The sequence below is a fragment of the Ctenopharyngodon idella genome, chromosome 14 (genome assembly GCF_019924925.1).
Source record: "Ctenopharyngodon idella isolate HZGC_01 chromosome 14, HZGC01, whole genome shotgun sequence".
Classification (NCBI taxonomy): Eukaryota; Metazoa; Chordata; class Actinopteri; order Cypriniformes; family Xenocyprididae; genus Ctenopharyngodon; species Ctenopharyngodon idella.
Window position 1 is genome coordinate 11044349 of NC_067233.1, and position 5773 is coordinate 11050121.

A 5773-nucleotide genomic window follows, 5' to 3' on the forward strand; every position below is an offset into this window, starting at 1 on the left:
CCAATATCAGATTCTAGTGTGAACAGATCATGGTCCCAAACTGACCCGCATGCGCAAAACAATGATAAAAAGACGTCACGCAGCACGCTGTAATGCGGAAGTAAACACAGTAAACACATTAAAGTAAACGATTACGCTTTATTTATTTTTTGATCTGCTGCAGAACCCAGCAAATTTATGCGCATGCAATATTAAATACAAAGGCGAAGATGTGAAAAAAAGACAGACAAGTTTTTAAACATTTATGATGTTTTGCTTGTATATAGAGCTGTCACTGTAATACTTATGAGCTCTGGCACATCACTGTCCTTCACTGACTATCTTTTGCAACTGTCTTGACAACTTTGGGTATGTAAAATCTTTGAAGTGACTCACATGAGCGCAGAATTGTGACAAATGTCGATCTTGAGTGACATAAAAGTCGCATGAATTCCGATATGACTGTTCAGACGGAGGTCGCATTCCAAAATATCAGACCTGTATCAGATTTAGGACCACATATGGAATCAGAATGGAAAAGATCAGATTCCATGTGGATTGTGCTTTTTACAATGTCATGACAAAAACAGATCTGAGGCCTCGTCCACACGTACATGGGTATTTTTATAAACAGAGTTTTTCCTCCTTTGTTTAAAAAAATAAATAAATAAATCACGTCCACATGAAAATGCAAAAACGTGCTATGAAGCGCTGTCAAGAGCATGCCAAACCAACAGGTGGCGATATAACCCTAACTGTAAAGCCATGTTGGCCAATCAGAAGACTGGAAAAGATGCCGCTTTTCCACCGTCGGGCCGAACGGTTCTTAGAATGGTAAAGGCCGGAACACACCAAGCCGATGAACTAGTGGCGACGAAAGCAGACTGCGGGGTTGGCTCACGTCGGCAGTGTCTGTGTCCAAAGTTGCCCTGACACACCAAACCGACGCTCGACACCCGATGGCCAAGTAGCACGTCATTCTGTGCCTGCGCAAGATGAAATGCATTTCCGTACCAGCAGGTGGCAGTAGCTGAACGGCCAATCAGAATGATCAGATGGTCCGACGGACCGACGAGCTCCGACGCCGATTCAACATTTCGAATCGGAAGAAAGCAGACGAGGACCAACTTCAGCCGACGGTGCAGAACACACTGAGAAAACTTAGTCAGCGACGAACAAAAACTGCCCGACGGCCGACCGTCGGCTTGGTGTGTTCCGGCCTTAAGGAACAGTTCCAGTTGTGTTTCCACTACCAATTTCTCTATATCTGGCTAAGCGCTCTATTTGAGCGACGTAAACATAAATTAATAATAAAATTTAATGAAATATCTGATAATCCTACATAACACGGTCGTTATTTACATCTCATATCATCAGTAAACTGTTGCGTTACCAAGGCACTGACTGACGCTTTTGTATTATATTCCAAAGAGCGTCCGTTATCAGCCCCACAGTGGAAAATGAAACTGTGACCGTACCAGCTGGCCCGGATCGGTACGGAATGGAAAGGTTACGCAATGCGAACCGTTTGGCCTGACGGTGGGAAAACGGCTTAAGGCTATTACCCGTTCCGGTTCTGATGTCACAAGCCAAAATCTCTAGTTTCACCATCTACACAACAATACTGCAACCGGAGTTTCTAAAAATCTTCACGCTGGCAGGAGTTTTCAAAAAAGTTCAGTTTCAGTGACCAGATACTGCATTTGCGTTTGCGGCCAAACCGCATAGAAAAAGCTGCGGTTTTGAAAATACCTGTGCTCATGTGGACTGGGTTTAAAGCCTCGTTTCCACCGCAGGAACTTTCCCCAGGAACTAGGAACTTTGGAGTGGTACTCAGTGGCTGTGTCCGAAATCGCCCCCTATACCCTTAAATAGGGCACTATTTGAGGGGACAGCCATTTGTAGTGGTGTCCGAAACCATAGTGGACGATGTTGAGTGCACTCATTCAATCCCACAATGCACTGAAATAACGAGTGTACAACCGATGCACGCTCAACGGCTAGAGAATACCCATAATGCACTGTGAGAGTCGCACGCTGAATGAATTCCCGCGTCTCGCCAGGAGATGGCGCCCGCAGCTGAATCAATCATCCATTCATTTTCCAAACTGCGCTGGTCCAGTATAATATCATCCAGGTATAATTTCCTTTTTAATTGATCATTAAATCGTTTAATTAAGGTTTGTACATGCTAGTTTTCATGGCAGAGTTTAACATAAATATTCATTACTACTGGAGCTGCCAGTTTGCTACATTTCAAATGATTATTAAACAGCAGCACAAACTATGCGGCACAAACTACCCTTCCGGTGCACTCAGTGTCCGAATTCACTCACTTGTTTTATTCACTCCTTCAAGTGGACTATATTAGTGAAGTAATGTAGGGAATAGTGAATGAGGGTATAGAGGGCGATTTCGAACACAGCAACTGTGTTTCCACCTCAGGAACTAGGGTCTAAATGAAAAAAATTCCCTATCTGAAAGTACCTGCTCGCTAGGTAGTACTTTTTCAAAGTTCTGGAACTTTCGGGGGTGGGACTTGGGCACTGAACATGCTGATTGGTTGAGTTCATGCAGCATTTTGATTGGTTGACTCCACGCAGCATTTTATTTCAGCTATTGTTTTTTTTTTTTTTTTTTTTTTTTTAAGTCTGTTGCGGTGCGTGCAGTACGAGTTGTTTGCTATTCGAATCAACAATGGAGTTTAAAAAATACGACAGATGGATTGACGATGAGGTTCAGGCTTGTGAAGGACGAAATCCAGCGGGAACTGGAAAGTCGCGCACAGTCCCACGTCACTGGACTATCTTCACAGTACTTTAGACCGCTATGGAAACGCAGCTAGCAATAGGTCTGGGGGGGAAATTCCTGGGACAAATTGTTACAGGTAATTTCAGTGGAAACGCGGCATAAGTCACATATGGGCAAAAATAATTTGGGCCACATTTACCTGGAACGTAGCCTTTGGGGAGGCAAATGTTAGCATTCAAACTAACTGTATTCAGGAAACAAAGCCATTTTACATTAGAAAATCAGACCTGATTTACTGCAATACATGTTCAATTTATCATCCCAATGCACAGTATATGGACGCTGCATGGAGTAAGTGTAGTTTTCATAGGTGTTTTTTTGCAGCGTTTGATTGAGCATGATGAATGGTGTGAATACACGGTGTTTTGAGTGTTTTCAGGGTGGTATTCAGTGTGAAGAGTTACCTTTTTTTTTATCCTGTTCTCTTATTCCTCTTGAGTTCTGCAACACTTGCAGCCACTGGTGTGTGTCTATCACTTCTCTACACACCTGCAAAGCATCTATGCTAGCCCAGCTCGGCCACTGGCCATTTCTAACAAGAGGAGGGGGCCATCTGGGATTGACACGCAGAGACTCATACACAACACATGCTAACATTCACTCACACAAATGTGCATGAAGACAGACAAATACACTGGCCTCAAAAAGTATTTGGACATTTCTTTGTGTTATATAACAAAATATTTTTTTAGCAACCACAAGAAAATACTTTCCAAAAAGAAATATGTTAGCTAACAGTTTTTGGTTGAAGGCTGAATAAAAGTATTTATTAAAAAAAAGTAAAAGTACTGTCCCTAAATGTTTGAAAGGTAGTAGTGTATATACCTGTTCTTGTTTATCACCATTTTGCTGTTCACAGATGCATAGTGTGTCATCAGCCAGTACGTAAACATGCCAACCATTGGAAGAGAAGTACCTATTGGCCACTTACATGCAAATAAAACACATGGAAGCGTTGATAGTATATCTCTTCTTCGGTTTCTCCATGTTTACTGGTGATCGGGAATGAGATCACGCAGTAAGGATTGCACAGACGCATTTGTGTAAATCTCTTAGGCGGCAACATCAGGGGAGGAATTACTGTCTACATGAATAGATGAAAGATGTTTTACACATGCTGTATGGAGAGTGATTTCACTATGGGCCTCAATCTGGATGGATCACAATGTAAAAATACATTTTCAGTTTGCTTGTGTGTTCCAGCTATGAATGAATGTTATCTGGAGAGCAAGAGTGAAAGTCAGAGAGAGCTTGAAAATTAGACGGGCACATATGAGCAGAATCGATCATAGATAAAAGCCGTTTGTTTGACGTTGTTTACAAGGATAATGGGCTGACAGGCAAGCACATATAAATCATACGGAATAAGGGCATGTGTCAAACAAACAGAGTGAAGAGCGACGGTCACGAATCCACGCTTCACCCTGCTCACTACTGTTTGCACAACGTTCTTTCTACCTCCCTGGCCAGGCTCAATACAATTAAAGCACTTTTCACATGACAATTAATGCTCATTTGCATACTCAATTGCACCTTTTTTGCATCCCGTCCTTTCAACGTTGTGTGAAAGTCAGTGGTTGCCATGGAGACTAACCCGATGTAAGGTACAGGATCATTTGTTAATGTTTGCTTTGCTTGTGTAAATGCAATTATTTTATTGGGGTAAGACGGTTTGAGTGGCTACTTTCAAAATGAACCGCAGATTATTTTTTAAATGCATTGCAGAATTATTAAAAGTAATCTAGAATTCACCTTCATCGTTTCACTCAAAGTAAAAGCAGGGATGGCTTCTCGAATGTTCAGTAATTAAATATGTATCTTGTTTTCCCACCTTACCTGCCAACATCACACTTTCATCAGTGTATTAGCAGGTACAAGAGAAAATTAATGTCATATTTAACCCTGCAGTTATGATTTACAGACTGTCTGCAAAAAGGTCAAGGCCTTTCAAACACTTCTTAATTAGACATCGCCTTTCCCATTAATAATGCTTACATGGGCAAACTTCTAATGACTTGGTTAGATGAGGAAAGTCATATTTAAATCATTACACACACCCCCTGACATAACAAAAACTCCACCATTGCCAAGAATTATCATAGCATTTCATAAATCAGTTACACTGAGATTTTCAGATAACATGAAAGGCTTTCGCTGTAAGCTTTGAACGTTATTGCTGGGATACTGATGACTGAATCTAAGAATATAGAGTTCCTTGCATGCAGTTTACTATATATTTTCTGATGTAACACTATCATCTATAGCAAGGTTTTCAAATTGGCGTCCATGGACCACAATGAGGGTCTATGAAAAATGCAAGGGTAAAAAAAATACATTATTGATAAAATATATTTAACAGGTCGGAAATCGTGATTAATTGCAGTTTAATAAATATTTAAAATTTTAAAAATGTAAAAATTCTAGTATGTTTAGTCTTTTATTTTGTTTTATTCTATGTGATAAAAGTATTATTGGTTTCTGAAGGATCATGTGACACTGAACACTAGTAATGGCTGCTGAAAATTCAGCTTTGCCTTCACAGGAATAAATTGTTTTAAAATATTTTAAAATAGAAAACATTTCTATTTTAGGGCCTCACATTCACTCATATTTGAGGGTTATTGTGATCAAAAAGTTTGAAAACCCCTGATGAAGATGATAGGGGCTTTCGCACCGGGTAATTCTAGGAACTAGCCACCAGGGTGGTTATTGGGCCATTTTCCTGGTTGCATTCGCACCACCTGTAGGAACTATGGAGTGACGTAAGCTGTGCTTGTTGTTGTGACTTTTATTTTGACAGCATGGCGGATCTTTATTGTGACAGTGCTGAGAACGCCAGAGCACACAGCGCTCACATTCTCCGTCTTTATTAGTTTACAATCTGTTTAACAGTGCTGTCTAATATGTTATTAGATAGAATTGTTATACAAAGAAAGAAGACAGTATGAAAAAGTATTAGCATATACCGTGTGGTTGATGTCCA